Source organism: Pinus tabuliformis, chromosome 1_1 (assembly GCF_031772625.1).
Source record: "Pinus tabuliformis cultivar Carrire ecotype Pingquan chromosome 1_1, CPIR1, whole genome shotgun sequence".
NCBI classification, from domain to species: domain Eukaryota; kingdom Viridiplantae; phylum Streptophyta; class Pinopsida; order Pinales; family Pinaceae; genus Pinus; species Pinus tabuliformis.
The window spans coordinates 494732022-494750451 of record NC_142297.1 but is presented as its reverse complement, the minus strand read 5'-3'; positions in this window follow the sequence as shown (position 1 = coordinate 494750451).

The following is an 18430-nucleotide window of genomic DNA, read 5'->3' as shown; positions in this document are numbered from 1 at the left end:
TCCTCTCGCAGCTCCTCCATGAGCTTCAACGAGGATACTATTTCGCTCAAAATCAGGCACATATCGTTGAATTATCGTGTCCGATCCCATTTTATACAATAGGTCTACAACTACTAAGAAATTTGTCGCACGTACCACCAACTCTTTCTTCTGTTGACTGGTGTATCCTTCTAGAGCCATCCCAATAGTCAAGAAGTGGATAATATCGGCAAGTGATTATCCACTACATGCTCCATGAAGAGTTTTGCATCAGGCAACCCTTCCTCCAAATTAGTAGGTTCTTCTCCTGTCTCAATGTGCGACAGATGGTCAAGTCCTACATTCAACCTTCCTGGCTTATTCCTGAAATAACAACAGCCATCTACAGATTTCTACACACTCCACGACAATAACTTGCGGAACCTTTACATCCTTTTACATCAAAACTTGGGATTTTGCCCCAAAAATTGGGCTTTTACCATAAAACTGACCCAAGGGACCCCATCCGAACAGGCCCTCAACACAAAGATCGTGACTTTTCAACTATCTACGTGCTCCGCGACTACAACTTGCGGAGACTTTACATCTTTTTACATCAAAACTTGGGATTTTGCCCCAAACCTGACCTAGGGGACCCCATCCCAATAGGCCCCCAACACAAAGATCGTGACTTGCCCTCAAATATTATAACTCTTTCTATTAAATTTATCAAACACTTAAGTATATCTGAGTAAATACTGGTCTAAGGGTAATCTTAGGTGTGCGTAGGTAGTTAGTTCGTTTGTTCAGGGTCCACAAAATCCCGTTGTAGACTTTCAAGTAGGTATAAAGGCCGATTGAGAGACGTTATAGTGATAAGCAATCAAGGCTTATTGATCTGCGTGAAGGAAAATCGAGGTTGCAAAAATACATCACACTGATCTATGGGTGTGGAAACTTGGTTCCAACATGCCCCCATACTGCTTCGGGTGAGACTTCAATCCACGCTTCATGGATTGATGTCGAAAGGGCTAGTGGTGTAGGGATTTTTTTGGCACAACTAATTCTGAAACTACGTCAGGACCCTCTAATCCAACAGTCAACAACTATATTAAATTCTTGAGGAATGTGTTCATATGTAATAAACTCAAATTGATGTTCCAAATGTCGTACCCTTAAATAATGACGTAACAAAATTGGATTGTGAATGTGATAATGATTTTTCAATTGCATAACAACTAGCTGAGAGTCTGACCTGACAACCAAATTGGAGATGTCCAGAGATGACACTTTAGTGAGAAGTGAAATTACAGACATATACTCAGCAATATTTTTGGTGGCAGAGCCAAGAAAAAATCCCTTAGAACAAATTAGTTCTGACTCATGTGTGTAAGTGACCCAAGCAGTTGATGCAATGTGCCGTGTGTGATGACTTGAACCATTCGTGTATCCTACGTATGGTGAGGGTGATGAAGACATCTGCGCAACAAGAGACATGCATGAGACAAATACTCAAAATATGCCAAAAAATCTAGTCACAACAAAAATATCAAAACTTATAAATACATAAAATTACAAATCACATGCCTAGTGCAATACTAGGAATAATACTTTTTCAGATATAGCCCATTTCGGGGCTCCACAAGTGGGATTCCTTGATAGTCCTAAAGTTCATATACACCTTTTGAGAGGGCCGTGGTGATGACATATGGACCAATCCACAATGGTTCAAGCGTTCCTACCCCCAAGAGGTCGTGTTTTTTTATCATAGAGTAGAACAAGATCACCCTCTTGGTAAGAACGAGACTTGACATTTTTTGTCATATTGAAATTTGACTCAACGCTTATGGGATTCGAGGGCCAGTGTGACATCTCGATGAGTCTCATCTAGCCGATTGAGATATAGTAAGTGTTCTTCGTTGGAAGTGGTGTCGGGCAAGAGTTCAATACTGAGTTTTAGTGAAGGAATTTGGAACTCAATAGGTAGTACTGCTTCGAGGCCATAAGCGAGTTGGAATGGTGTAAATCTTATAGCCATTTTGACTGAAGTTCGGTATGCCCACAATGTAGGATATAACATATGGTACCAGTGGGTTTTTTGGTTGCCTACTAATTGACGGATCATGGTGTTTAGGACATCGTTAATGGCTTCCACTTGCCCATTATCTTGGGGGTAGTAGGAGGAAGATTGTTCCTACCTAAAACCGAGCAACGATGTTAAGTCAGACATTATGTGATTCTGAAAGTTAGAACCATGGTCTGTAACGATTGAGCGGGGCACACTGAAACAAAAGATCACCTGATTGAATAGGAATAATGATTTGGTTTCTCCATCAGCACGGAATGTCGGAATTGCTTCAACCCATTTCATAAAGTATTCCACAGTGACAATAATGTAGTTGTGTCCATCAGAGGAAGTGGGGTTACATGTAGCAAAGTCAATGCCTCATTTGGAAAAGGGGTCGATCGAGATAACCAGGTGTAGGGGGGTCGGTGGTACGTGCATTTTCTTTGTAAATATTTGACAAGGGTGACATTGTTGGCTTGCCTTGATACAATCTTTAAACAAGGTCAGCTAGTAATATCCTGCGCGTAGAATTTTTTGGGCAGTATCCATGCCAGAAATATGATCGCCACATGTACCAAAATGGCAGTCATTTAAAACGTGTTCTTCCTCTTCATGAGTGAGGCAACGTTGAAGAACTATATCAATGTCACGATGACATAAAGTATCATTCAACACTAAATAGTGTCGAGCTTGGTGACGGGTGCGACGATGGTCACATAGCGATAGTTCAGGGCAGAATCGTTGCGCTTGGAGGTACATAAGAATGTCACCATACCAAGGGTCATTTGAGTCGATCAGATAGACAGATTCATCCAAAAGAGGATCATGGGCTATCTCATTTGGATCGACAAGGGGAAGATCTGACAATAGTTCTGCGAAGACTAAGGATTTTTTCGACTTGGCAGTGGAAAAAACCAAATCAAATTGCTAGAGGATAACAATCCATTTGGAATATTTTCTTTCGATGACTTGACGAGACAAAATGTGTCTCATGGGATTCTCGAAAGTGATGATGGTACTCTGGCGTAGTAGTATATAGTGTCAGGAGTGATTGATAGCAAAGACAACGGCCAAGGAGAACTTTTCCACATTCGAATATTCGAGTTCGAGCCCAACGAGGCCTTTTAAGAGATAATAGATCACATGCTCACTAATATTGTTATCACTGTAAAAGTTTTTAAAATTCTGGACAACCCGCATGGTTCCTAAGTTTTTGTGTTAGACATGGTCAAGTCATTGTTTATGTTTTAAGAGTTTCAGTTATAGCATTAGAGTCTCATTTCCATCATTAAATAAAATCCATCAGCATTGTCTGGCCCCTTATGGATCCCATATCATGTTTTAAGTTTCATGTGTCTAGTCATTTCAAAAATTTGAACGTGCTACAAAACTGTCTAGTCGTTTTTGTAGCGCAAAGCCCTGAAATTACACTATGTGCGCTATGAAATCGGGGATTCGTAGCTAGTCGTTTTTGTAGCGCAAAACCCCGAATTTACACTAGATGCGCTACGAAATCAGGGATTCATGATCAATATTGTCTAGCTGTCAAATCCACCAGAAACCATTAAATTTTCATCATTAGGTGTCAGTCCATGAACCTTTCCTCTCACATGCAACCATTCATATCCATCATTAGATTCATTAGGGGTCATTTGTCATTAGTCATTTTAATTTCAAAAAAGGTTAGTTGATCTTGGTCATATTCGTGTTGATCTTGGTCATACTCATGCAAGAGACACTTGGTGTTGTTCTTAGTCCGAGTAAACAAGCCCAGGGTGAGCAGAAACTAGAGTTCTTCTACAGGGTTCAAGCGAGGTAGTTCCTTAGTTAAGCAAGGCAGTTTTCTTCCAGGTTTTCTATCTACAGGGATTTCAAAGGAAAAATGTCAGAAGAAAGAAGAAATCACAGGTCAGGTCAATGTCTAAGAACTGAACCTGAAGGCTTAGATGCTCTCACGAAAGATAAATCCATTGAAGAAGCCTTCAAAAAGGTAGGTTGCTGGAGGTTCTGTGAGAAAATATAGGGAGGACATAACCAAGCGACCAAGGAATTTGCTTTAAATTTCACAAGTTCACATACAAAGTTTGGAGTTTTAGATTTGCAAATTTCTCTTGAAATTATATCTTTAGTGATAGAAATTCCTAGAGGTCAAGAAAGGTGGTTTAAGAATTTCAAGTTTGAAATGGCACCCTGCAAGATATTCTTGAAGCCAGAATTTGTAGACACAGATTTAACTAAAGCAGTGCCAAGGGATTATGTCAAAGATACATATGCCAACCTACTCTCATGCATACAAAGGTACTTCACCTGTGAAGGAAGATACCACAAGGTGTATTCTTATCATTTCAAACTCCTATTGCATTTCACTGGGATAATCTCTCTAGATCTACCTTTCTTTCTGTTTCGAAGTTTAGGCAAGATGTCTGATAAAATACAATTGAAGAAAGAGGCATGTGAAACTTCATTGTTCCATCATGGCTTAGTTAAATTAATCATCTTGCATGAACTTCAGAAGGTAGATAGAGAGTGGTCTGCATTTCTCTTTATGTCTGGTTTTAGAGTTGAAACAGGACTTAGCCCTAGGGCTAAGGAAATATCATCACCAGAGACTAGTTACCCTATAGAAACAAGGTCAAGTAGGTTTGTTAAACTGAAGGCTAGAAAGCAAGTTAAGGAGCCAGTGACTGAAACACCATTGACTGTTCAAGATACTCCTCAACATTCACAGAAGAAGAAAGTTCAAATTAAGGAAGCAGCACAAGAATAGTCCATTGGTGAAACAATCCAGAGAAGGGTAACTAGAAGTCAAATAGCCAAAGAAAAGGGTAAAACAGTGGTCACTGATGAAACCCCAGTCTCAAAGGGTAGTTTGAATGATATTCTTCAGGCTATTGACATTGAAGAGTCCCCTCTGGTCCAAGCAGACTTCATTGAATTGGGTGAGGGAAAGTCAAAAAAGATGAAATCCTCAAAAAAGTTACAATTTGATGATCAGGTTTCAGAATTTGTCTTCAAGCCCAGAAGGCATGTGACTAGGCGGTCAAAAATGTTACAAGAGGTAGAGCTGGAGGTAGATGAAACATGGGAGATATCAGGTTTTCTTGAAGAGCCCATAGTTCCAACATCATCCATGCACAAAGATGATAGAAACAGAGTGGTCAACATTCAAGAAGAAGAAAATAACTATGAGGAAGCTAAGAAGAAATTGAAACTTGCCAATCTTGAGATTGCTAAACTTAAGAAAAGGGAAAGGAAACATGTAGCTGAGAAGGCCAATTTCAACAGAATGAAGGCTCTGTGGGAAGCTGAAAAAGCTTCAAAACCTGAAGTAGTTAGCAGAAAGGCTCAATACTTTACCTGGACTGTCCCTGCAATCAAGGAAGCAAGGTATATAAGATGGATCAATGGAAGATTAAGAACTAATATCAGGAGGATGAAAAGACAAATTGAAGACCTTGAAATTCAGCTGAGCAAGTCTGGAGGTCAGCCTCAACACAAATGAACAGGGCAGTAAGTGATGAAACCCTAATACAATTTTGGTTGAAACAAAGACATTACTTTTTGAAGATGTTTCAAGGATGGGGGATGTTAAGTATATATGGCATATGTACATAGTGGAATAGTTGTAAATAATCCTTAGAAAGAAAAACTTTGGAAGAAAACTGTGTAAATTGATTCACACAGCAGTTTCGTAGCGCGCTATGAAACTGCTGTAGGTGCAGTTTTGATGTTTTGATCAATTCTCAAAGGAAAGAAGCGGTTATTTTTTGGAGAATGATGCTGCTGGAGAATGTGAGGAGGTCACTTATGAAAGTTTAAAGCTCAAGCAAGGAAAAAACTCAAAGGATAAATGATATATGTAAAATCAAGGTTCTGCGCTACAAAAACAATAGTTAGTTTCGTAGCACATCCAAATTGACGTTCTTCATGGACCTTCAAGGAGTTTAATTTTTGCACAAGTGAAAGAGTAGGGTTCTATGGATAACTTAACATATGTTACATGATTAAAGGGGCTAGTTTTGTCATCAAAAGATTCGAGGAACATCATTGAAGACCAAGGCTATAGTGCAGGGGACATATTCCTAGTTTTCAGGGTAGATAAAGGAAAAGTTATTAAAGGCCAGCAGGAGGGTCATGGACATTACCAAGGTCGAAGTTAAGGAGGAGCAGCTGTCAAGCATCGAGTTTAATTCCTAGATTAGTTTGTTGTTATCATAATAAGGAGTTGTACTCCTAATTGTATTAGGACTCTAAGACAGGCAGTTAGCTGTTACTTGTAGTTAATAGTTTATTTTAGGTATGAATAGGTGTCAAGATAGGAAATTCGGATTCCCCTCAGGATGGATCAAGGAATCCAAGATTGTAATCATAACTCTATAAAAGAAAAGAGGTGGAATTCCTCAAGGTTGGAAATTTTCAAAAGAAACAAGCACACTGTGTTATTGTATGAGACTGTATGTTTTCATGTTAATACAGAGATATTGGCTTCACTATTCAAGATTCAGAGAGGGTTTTTAATGTTTGATTTTTCTCATGGCTTTCTTCATTTACTTACTTGCAGTGGTATTAGAACTCATTGATAATGCTCTAACTTCCTTCATGTGTTTATAAGTTGTGTTCCTTGCATTATGTCTCTGTTTTGCTGATATATTAAGATTCTTTATGCCCTGACTTCCATGTTAAGTTGATCTTGCTATTGTACTAAAACATACTTTGACTCCATAGCCCAATATATGTTTGTTGATTGGTATTTCAACCATTTGTACATTTTTGTTTGATTTTTCCATATAGTTAGCCATCTAATCTTTAAATTAAAATCTTTAACCTAGTGAGAGAGCCCTCTCAGGTTGAGGAGGCTAAGCCTCAACCAAAAGATTGGTTTGAAATAGTTACCCAAAGTCTCCCTGATCAAGCAGCCTATCAGGGTCCTATTTTGATATAACAAAGATCATCATGGGTTTGAACCAACACCATAGCAATAAAGGATGGTGAGGTTGCCATTGATAGGAGAAAGTCGTGCGAATAGTTGGGAGCACTAAGCAGTGGGGAAGAGATAAGTGTCTATTTCAAGGCATCAAATTATCATTGGGCTTGATCATCCCATAAGTATGGTACTCTCTTCTTCAGTAGGTGCATAAAGCCTTTCATCAACTTGACATAGTTTATGATGAATTGTCATAAGAAGTTCTCTTTCCCTTGAAAACGTTGGAGCTGTAAAATGGATTGTGGCACGCGGAATTTAGTAATTACCTTTACCTTATTGGGATCAACCCTAATCCCGTGTTTGGAGACAATGAAACCAAGTAGGCATCCAGAATTGACAAAGAAAATGCATTTTTGCAGATTCAGATGTATGTTATAGAACTTGCACCTAAGAAAAATTACTTGAAGATGAACTAGGTGTTGGGCTCGCTTCTTGGAATGGGCTAGAAGGTCGTCTAAGTAAAGCTTGAACAATGTGTCTGATATCATGGAATGCATAGTCCATGGCCCATTGAAAGGTTGCTCCAACATTATTTAGACCAAATGGGAGTTTTCTATATGAAAATATTCCCCAAGGGAAAATGAAGGCAGTTTTGTGTTGGTCCATAGTTTTTATGGCGATCTGGTTATAGTCTAAGAAACCATCCATACATGAGAAGGATTTGAAACCGTCATAATCATCGATTATTTGGTTGATGAACGGTGTCAGATAATTACCTTTCGACATACAATGTTCAAATACCAGTAGTTGACATAGACCCAGATGTTACCCTATTTTTTATATACAGGAATGAGATTGGAAACCCATTCCATCAAAGAAATGAGGTAAATGAATCCAGGACGTAATAATAGGAAAGTGCTAGGGTCTTCTGTGGTCAAGCCATGGAAATGAGATAGGGAAGGCACCCTCAACTCTCTCTCTATTCCCTCTGTCATTTCTGTATTCAACCATTGGTTCAGTAGGAATGGATTCTTCTTCTTCTTCTTCCCCTATAGGTTCTTCAAATATGTCAGGTTGCTCACCTAAGGGTTCCTTCAGTTCACAGCCACCAAAGAAGAGGGAAGGTTGGTTGTTTGATGCAATGGGGGTATTTGGCAAAAATTTCCCTAAGTTATCCCTATTCATATGAGGCATGAAAGGAAATGTTTTTGGGTTGGTTTTGTGTTTTTTTTTCAAACTTGGAAAGTACTTTGCATAATTGAAATTTCTGATTAAATGAAAACTACTGATTGAGTGAAAAACTACTTGCTAAATTGAAATCTTGCTTGAAAAATACAAAGGAAAACAAAAAATGTAGAATGAGAAAGGAAGCAACTAAATTACTTTTGCAGAAATAAAATAATGGCAGAATATTAGAGACAAGAAAATAGAATAAAGAAGTAGTATTCACATATTACTTAGACACCTCCCCGGAAACGGTGCCAAAAAGTGATGAGCACCAGTATTGCAGTAAGAATGCTGCAACTCCTAGGATACTAGCTTTACTTTGTCAACCTCGGATTCGTACAAACTTGGAGGTGACAGTGATGTATACACAAGTAAAAGAGATGGTTCTACCTTTTGTCACAGTTTAGCTGGCGAGAGACCACTGGGGTTTTCAAGCCAGACTTCTATGGAGTTAGAAGAAGCTTGGTTTCTTGATGGAAGAAAGGGAAATCTGCTCTAAGGGAGAGCTACTCTACTGCAATAATGGAAAAGACTGAAATTCAATGCTAAATGACTCCATTTCCTAATTAACTGCCAAGAAACTATGCTTTGCAGTAATTCTAAATTAACATGAACCAAATGCTACTATCTAAGCATGGAAGTAATAAGCATCAAACATCAATAATGTGCAAGTAAAAGGGACTGAAATAAATCTGTTTTTGTCTTTTTGTCTTTTCATGCAAAATCAAGTATCATGCAAACTAATTTCTTTTGGTGATGTGGTGGGTGAATTAAGGATGTTGGAGGATGGATGGAAGGGTTAGGAGATCGTTGTATGGTTTGGGAGACCCTTGGGAGGCTTTTGGTGACTTCCTAGAGGTTTCCCCTCAATTCGGCCTCAAAACAGGCCATTTCAGGAAAACCTACAGGATGTACTAGAAACCTACCGGATTCCCTGTAAACATACAAGATACAACCGAGAGAAAAATGGAAGGTGTTGGAGGTGATGGAAGGCTTAGGGAAGGTGGTAGATGGGTGGAATGAAGTGAGGAAAGGTCTATGATCACTCAGAATCCAACAACAAAGATAGAGGATGGTTGGATTCTCTCAATGTGCTTGGAAGAATTTCTGTGAAAAATGATGAAAACTAGTGAAGGAAATGGTGAAAACAAGGAATGATTATGGTGGATGAAGTGGAAGGTGGTTTCTAGCTATGAAGTATTTTTCTACTCCTAAAGCACCTTCTCTACATAAAACATGTATAATTCCCAAAAAGCTATGTAAACCAAAAGCATTCCCATAAGCTAGAAAAGCAGAATTAATGAACTAACCGCCTATATTATGCATGAGGAAAGTTGTTGAAAGGAATGAAAGAATGGATGAGATCTACTGCAAGAGTGAATATAGAAGAGATGGCAATGAAATCCTACTTTAAAAAACTGATCAAATTCTAATTTAAATTCAGTAAACTCTAAAGCTTATGCAAGAAATAGAAATCTGTGTTTTTGGGGTTGCATAAAGGTCCCTTCCTCAAATCATGATCTTGAAGGGATGAAATGAGGCCAACATACCCACTGACAACCTTGTGGCATTCATTTTATCCCTGCTAACCTACTACTGAAGTAAGGCACAAATGGAAGCAAACTAATAAACAACCAATCCAATCTACACTACTTGCAATGAAAACATATCTAAAACATTTTTAACAATGAAGCTATGAGACTCATCTAAACATACAGATACAAGAAAGAGGAGCCTTGGATGCTAGTTTTGGGCCCTAACCCAAGAGCTTCAGCCCTATAAGTTAACTTAGTGATGGCTCAAAACAAAACTCATTCTTATTACCCAAAATAGAAAATTACATGAGTAAAAATTTCACAAGTTTGGAGCTCAAAAATAGCTTAGAGTTTTACAACAAAAATTAGAATCCTAATGAAGCTCTAGGCCTCTCTACTTATACAATTGAAGTCCCCAAAGAATTCCTTAAAATTAGGGAGGCTCGGCTCCCAAAGTCAAGATAAACTGGCTCTTTGTCTCTCACTTGCTCAGCTGCCTTCTAATCCTCATGGTTTGGTTTCTTGCACTCCAAGCTAGTGTGATGGATGGAGGAATATTCGAATGGGGAAGAAGTAAACGAGGAGGATTTACCTCCTACAATCCCTCTCCCTTATCCCATTCGAGTTTTAACCTTAGTATTTGCCAAAATTCCTTGATTTTCTCCTTCAATCCTGCATTCAATTCATATTAGTCCACTAGGCATAATATCCAACTCTAACTCATCTCATAAACAAAATATAATAAAAAACATGTAATAAGTTGTGAAAAAAGTTGGTTTGACTAAGCTAGTAGGTGAATTAAGGCCCATATAGTTACCCAATGATGAGGCTCATTAATAGGTTCGTCTCTTTAGATACCAGGGCATCCCGCCCCAGTTAGCTTGTGTTCATCCATAAAAGTATGGCCATTATGGTTACCTCAAATCATAGACACTACCGGGAGGGATATGGTTGCAGACAGTACGTTGTGTGGGCAGGATACTTGAGTCCCCGACTCAGCTGCAATACCCCTGAAGGGATCCCCGACACATAAAATACCCAAAGGAGATGTAATGGAAGGCAGGATACCTTCTTTCACATTCCAATTTTTTCTTGCATTTAGCTCCAATTTGACTGGTGTGGTCCCGGATAGTATGAGTGTAGTAGGATTTTCCCTCTTTAACGACACTAGTCTCGATTTTTCTATCTTGGGAAGTTAACTCACAACTGCCTAACCCAAGATCCTAGCCTAGACCAATATGTGTGTATACTCAAAAAAGAGTTGTTGATAGATTATATTACAAGATATATTTTTAATGTACTTTGTTAATGTCTTTAGAAGGGGTGTTGAAGTATGGAATTTTGTGGGACTCTGACGCAAACCATGCAGAAAATGCTTTCAATTTCAGTTCGATGAATGAGCTATTTCTGCAAGCAAAGGATGATTTATACATCAATTAGTACCATGCATCTAGTGCAGTAAAACACAAGCACAACTTGCAGACATGCAATGCTCTCTAACAACTAAACCAAATAAATGCATAATCTAACCAACTAAATAGAAAAAAATTTAACAATTTTTTATTTTTATTTCTTTTCTTGAAAAACATAAGCAGTGAAGCTATTTTTCTAAAAAGAAAAATGCTCAGGAAACAGACAACCAAACAAAAGTGCACAATTACAAATCCTTGATTAGACTATAGGCAGCTTCCCCAACCCAGGAGTTCACAAAACTGGTTGTTGATAAAGATTTGGCTAGCTAATGTGCTTCAGAAGAGGGCATGGAGAGTTAGTGATTGCACTAACGCTATATATGTAAACCAGCAGAGCGTTATAACTCTTTAGTTGCACTGTTGGGGTGCATTAGGGGGGTAGAAGCTCAAAAAGAAGTCTTTTAGGGTTAGAACAAAAGATGAGCATAGTGAGGAGGGTGTTGAATAGTCCTGAATGGTCAAAAGGGAACCAAGAAGTACATGAGGGCCTAGAAGAAAGAAAGATCTGGGAACTTGGTAGGAGAAAACTGAGAACTATGTGTAGTCCCCAACGGAGTCACCAATCCTGCTATAGGGATTAATGGATGGGTGGTTGTGACTAGAACACCCTCAAGGATCTTCTTGAGATCCTTGGCAAACAGATCAGATTAACTGCATATGGAACAAAGAAACATGTACATATCCATATTAATGAAATGATATTCAAAGTAAGCGGGAAGAGATTTCCTCAAGTCTTGATGCAGTTTTGTTGGAGAACCCAATGTAGTAGAGTGGAAGATCTCTCTACTAGCTCCTAGATCAACACCTGCATATAGACAAGACAAGAAGTAATACTACATCATATAACTATGATAATCAAAACAGGAATACATAATGATATCTACTAACATGCATCTAATCTACTCATAAACTGTGGCATTGCATCAATACATAACTGAATCACAACGTAAACACCATAGAGTATACAACACAACTATAGGTCTATATTAATAATAGCAAAGGATGATTACAACCATCAGGTGAATCAAGCTTCCCTTACTCCTCCATCTCCTCTCTCTCTCTCTCTCTCTTCTTAACCTCTTGGTAAACCACTGTCTCATACAAAGTTTCGACAATAATTTGGCAATCCTTTAACCTTTCAACCTCTTTCACAATGACCTAAGCCTCCAATATATAGAATGAGAGGATAATCCTTGCCAACTCTATCACGAGTTTCCTTTGGAAAAATATAGGATTATTCCTTGCTTTATTTCTCCTTCCGTTTCTATTAGACTCCATTAGAAATAGAAATATCCTCAAATAGGTCGAAGATGGATGTTTCCTACTTTTCGGACTAACATATGAGTAAAATGTGGGATATTATTCAGTCAACCCGCTCCTTTGACCTTTAGAACCTCACAAAAGTTGACTAATGTTGCCCCTAAGGCAAAACAAAGAGTTACCCTAGGGACTAACGCCTCTGGTTCATGCATGAGGAGCGTTATAACTCATCTTGCTAGTTCCTAGGGAGCGTTACCCTAGCAAATATGACTTTGAACTTGGTCAAACCTTCACTCAAACGATCTTTCTCATCTGAGCTGATGATGAGGTCATTTTCCTGTATAACAGTACCAGTTCTCTAAATCTCGAAATGAACGATGTGTGCATGAAATTTAGATTTTTTTTCTATTTATGGTCGATTCCTTGGAGCATTGTGCTGGCTAGCAGTGTATGTGATTTCCCTTTTTGGATCATTGGCCCACCATTATTTATCATGCATCCTTCCCTCGTAATCATCACCCACTCCTATACAACTTAACTCGACCACATTTTTGACTTATTTACTTTGACGTGACCTTGCCATGTGGCTTGCTGACTAGCAGTTTACTTTTTGTTTTCAAGCTTAGGGTGGCCAAGTTAACTGGCCTCCAATAGCTTATAAAATCAAATTTTTCATATTCCTACACTTTTATCATATTGGTACTTAAGAAAGAGTGTGGATGAGGTTCCATACTTTTTCCTTCCTTCACTTGGTAGATGCATGCTAGAGGGTGGCTCTGTTGTGCTTCTTCTTGTTCATATACATGTTTTTCTTGGCTCTTGTTTTGTTGATTTCACCCAGCTTATATGTTTGTCTTCTTTGTTGTGGTGTGTAGGTTCTTGGCCTCTTATGCTGATGTTGAGCTCTAGATAGGTGCCATAGTGCCTACAAGGGTCCTGATACTCTTTCTCTACATGGACGCTGAAGGAGGAGCATGGATACTATTGTTTTCATCACACAGGCCACTACAGGGATTCCTGTAGTACTACAAGAAATCATGTAGCTACCTCTTTCTTAATTCTTTTGTTTTTTTTCTTCATGGAGGAATAGTGGTGAGGTAGGAGTGGAAGGGGTGGAAATGGAGTGGTAGGTGAGAGAGGCCACTAATGGTATAGTCCTTGGAATTTAATGTGTGTGTGTTTTTTTTTTCTTTTTTTTTTCTCTTATATATATATATATATATATATATATATATATATATATATATATTTGAGAGGTTTCTTTATGGACACAGAGGGTGGCATGGTCATGAGTTGGTGTTGGGTGAGATGTGGTGAGGTCAATGGTACCCTCTTTTAACCCAAAACAGGCCTTCATTATCATTTATTAACTGAAATTCCATTCCTGTAGAGTTTCAAGACATCCTGTAGTATTACAAGAAACTCCTATAGTAATTACAAGAAATCTTGTAGAAGTTAGAAAATTGCATGCAAACTGGTTTTTGATGTTGGGAAATGAGGATGGATGATGGAGACATGGTAGGCATGGAAGATATGAAGTGAATGAAGGAAGAATGGGGTGTTTCTTGGCTTTCTTCGCTCTAAACTTGGTGTCCTTTGTTGCCTTGAAAACATGAAAAAATCATAGAATTTTATCAGTGGACAGGTTTGAGGTCCCTGCCATAGCAATTTTGTTTTGTTTTCTCTCTTTTTTTTGAAAGATACATATATCAACTCAATGAAGGTTTTCAACCCAAAATTTTTCCTCAGGTACCTCATGGAGGTTTTCAGCTAGGTCCCTCATTGTTTTTTCTCCCTTTTTCATTTTTTCTTCAAAAATAAAATAGTCTTCAATAATTTAGTGAGTTGGAAGTCGAGACACTTCCTTACTAATAGTATTGATAAACTCTTCCTTTGATAAAGGTATTTTGTAGGCTTTCAATCTATACCCATTTACAAGCAAGGGGATACCTTCTTCATCAATGGTTCTTATCTGAACAACCCCATTGTCATGGCACTTTTCTATCACATATGGACCCAACCATCTGGTCATCAATTTGCCTTTGAAATCCTTGAACCTAGAGTCATATAGCAAAGCCCAATCACCCTCTTGAAAAACTTTGTCTTTGATGTTTTTGTCATGCCAAACTTTTCTTTGTACTTGAGTCACCTATGTGTGTAGGAGGGCCTGCATCCTAAATTCATCTAACCCATTGAGCTAGAGTAGCCTCTCTTGTTGTGATCTTGTAACATCCAAATCAAACTATGTTTTCATTCTCAAAGTGTTGTACTCAGACTCAATGGAGAGTAGAGCCTTCTTCCCATAGACCAAATCATAAGGGGTGAAGCTAGTGGTTATCTTCCAAGTTGTATTATAGGCCCAAGTGGCCTCCACTAGTCTATCAGCCCAATATTTCCTATTTCTGCTCACCACCTTTGTGAGAATGCTTTCCAATGCTCTATTGGTAACCTCTACTTGTCCATTGGCCTAAGGATGGTAAGAATTTGACTTCTTGTGCTTGATATTATGCTGGCTCAATAGATTCTCAATCAGGTGTGAGGTGAATTGAGCACCCTGATCAATGACTAGCTCTCTAGGGTACCCAAACTTGTAAAACACATTCTCCCTTAAGAACTCAGCCACTTTCTCTTCTATTGCTACCTTGACCATCTTGGTTTCAGCCCACTTTGTCAAGCAATCAGTGCACACAATTATGTACCTTTTTTCCCCTAATGCTGGATCAATGGGCCCAATGAAATCCATGCCCCACTTTTCAAATGGCTCAAGAGTCACTTGAGGTTGCAAATGAATTTCGTCCTTGGGAGTAGGTTTCCCATTCTTTGGCATTGGTCAAATTGACTGGTATATATTCTTACATCTTGGTGGAGAGTGAGCCAGTAGTAGCCAATTTGTAGTACCTTGAAGGTTTTCCTCTTCATTGCAAAGTGACCTCCACAAGGCACATCATGGCAGGCCATAAGGATGTCAAAAACATCCTCCTCCCTGACACATCTTCTCAGAATTTGATCTGGGCCTGGTTTGAAGAGATTTCCCCCAATCCAAGTGAATGGTGCTTTTTTTCTTATAATTCGTCTCTTTTCATTGGAGGACAAATTTGCAGGGGATAATGCAACCACTAAATAGTTGGATATATCAGCAAACCACAGAGAGAGAACTAAAATAGTAAATAAATTCTCATCTGGTAACTGATCATCAACCATTCCTTCCTCATCTACAGACAAAGCTAATATAGAAAAAAAATATGCAACTACATTTTCTCTACCAAGCTTATCAATGATAGTTAGATCAAACTGTTGTAACAAAAGTAACCATCTAATAATTTTGGCATTCACATTAGGATTGTTCATCAAATATTTAATAGTAGCATGGTCAGAATGTACAAAGGTATGGTAACCAATGATGTAATGTCTAAATTTATTCAAGGAATGGACAACAAATAGGAGCTCTTTTTCAGTCACAGTATAGTTCAATTCAGCCTTGGACAAATTTTTGCTGATGAAGTAAATGGCATAAGGTAACTTGTCCTCTATCTGGCCTAGAGTTTCTCCCATATTTTTGTCAGAGGCATCAGCATGTATGTGGAAAGGAAGAGCCCAATTTGGGCCTCGGTGTATAGGTGTAGTAGTCAACTTGTCCTTTAATGTTTCTAGGGCCTCTTCGCAGCTTTCTAACCATAAACATTCGAAGTACTTGGTCAATAGTCTGCTTCTAAGGAGTAGGGACCCTCTTTATGATAGAAATTTTATTTAGGTCCACTTGCAGTCCTTCCTAGGATATTGAGTGGCCTAGAAGAATCCCGACATTTATCAAGAACTCACACTTCTCAGAACTAAGGGATAAGTTCATTTCAATGCATTTGTTTAATACTTTTCCCAAGTTAGAGAGAGCCTCCAGGAAATCACACCCATAGGGGGTGAAATCATCGATATAAATTTCCACAAAGTCATGGATTAGCTCTTCAAAGATGCTTAGGACTGCCCTCTAAAAAGTGGCACGGGGATTACATAATCCAAAAGGAAGGACCCTATAAAAATAGGTACCCTAAGGATAGGTGAAGGTGGTTTTATCCTAGTCCTCTGGGCTGATCTGGATCTGATTGTAACCACTGAATCCATCTAGAAAGGAGAAGAACTTCTTTCCTTATATACTATCTAATACTTGGTCAATGAAATTTAGAGGGAAATGGCCCTTTTTTATGGATTTGTTTAGCTCTTTGTAGTCCACATAGATCCTCCATTTCCCATTCTTCTTTGGAACTAGAACTAGAGGAGACACCCACTGACTATCTGAGATGGGGTAAATGAACCCTGCATCCAACAACTTATGGAGTTCTTCTTTGACCATATCTTTGAGGGTTGGGTTCATTCCCTTCTAAGGTTGGTGCATTGGCTTGCAACCTTCCTTGATGTAAATGTGGTGAGTACACACCGAAAGGTGCACTCCCTTCATTTCCTTATAACTCCAGGCAAATGCATCTAGATGTTTTCTTAGCATGTCACATAACTCCTCTTCCTAATGTGCAAAGAGAGAGGGGTTGATTTTCAATGTTCTTTCTGGACCAAATTCTATCATCTTGACATGAGTAAGACTTGATTTAGATAGGCACAAATCAGTCCAAGCGTTATCTTCAACTTTATTTACTAACTCCTCAAGAGACATGGTGTTGGGGGGTTGATTCTAGAGGATTTTATCAATCAGGTCATCTTCATCAGGTTGCCCCCCTCCTATAGTAGGATCTAGGGTACATATTGGGGAAAATTAGACTTCATCTTCCTCCTCCTCTCTTAACCATAAAGGTAAGTCATGCTCTAGATATGGTTGAGCAGGGGGGTACAAGACCAATTGTTTGGACAAATGCCCATTTTTAATGGTCATATTCCCATCCCTCAACTTATGTAAGCATCAACAGTGGCTAACCAAGGCCTTCCAAGGATGAGAGGATAACCATTGAACTTTGTCTTAGGTTGGAGAACTAAGAAATCAGCAGGGTATTCCCTGGAATCAATGGAGACCATCACATCCTTGATAACTCCCTCAGGAGCTACTGTGGATCTGTTTGCAAGATGCAAGACTGTTGTGGTCTTCCTTAATGATCCTTGGAGATTCAGTTTAAGCATAGTCTCCTTAGTGATCACATTGATGGAAACCCCAAGATCGATCAACGTATGGGGGGAAATGATACCATCGATGTGCACATCTACCATGCGATTTCCAGGATCTAGATACTTCAGGAAAACCACACGCCCCAACATTAAATCAGACAGATATCCAATGACATTAATGGTAGGGATGTATTTCTTTCTCCTCCCAGGATGTTTGAAGCATTTCTCCTTAATTAACTTGTTTTATATGGGGACATCCTTGATAGCTTGGAGGAGCAGGATTTTAACACACAAGTTTTTCAATTCACGCAGAAGTTTAGTCTCTTATGGGGTGTACTGGATATGATGGAATAATCTCTTGGGAAAAGGAGGTGGATTGGCTTGAGGATCACTCTACACCTTTTCGTCTTAAAGCTCCTTAGGTGGAGATGGAGGTTGATTATTTGGAAGCACTCTTCCAAACCTGAGGTTGATTTCTTGAATTTCCATAGCATAGACAGGGTAAGATGTTTCCCCACTATATACCTGTTGTGCTTGTTCATTGTTTGGGTTCAGATTTGGTTGAAAATCCCTCCGAGGTTGCTTAGGTGGAGGAGGGTGAAGGAGCTATGGTTTAGATGGAGGTGGAGGCAGTAAAGCTGGATATTGGTTGTATGTGGGCCTCCACCCCTGGGATGGTGTATTCCACTGAGGTTGTGGAGGAGCAAATGGCTAAAATGATTGATTGGCAAGTTGGGAATTGGATTGAGTGAAAAATACCAGGGAGAAGGTGTGGACCATGAATGATGAGCAAGAGGACACTAAGGGGGAATAGATGCATTCTAGTTAGGGTTGTAATATGAATAGGACACCCCTTGCATACCTTGTTGGTATGGTCAAGGTC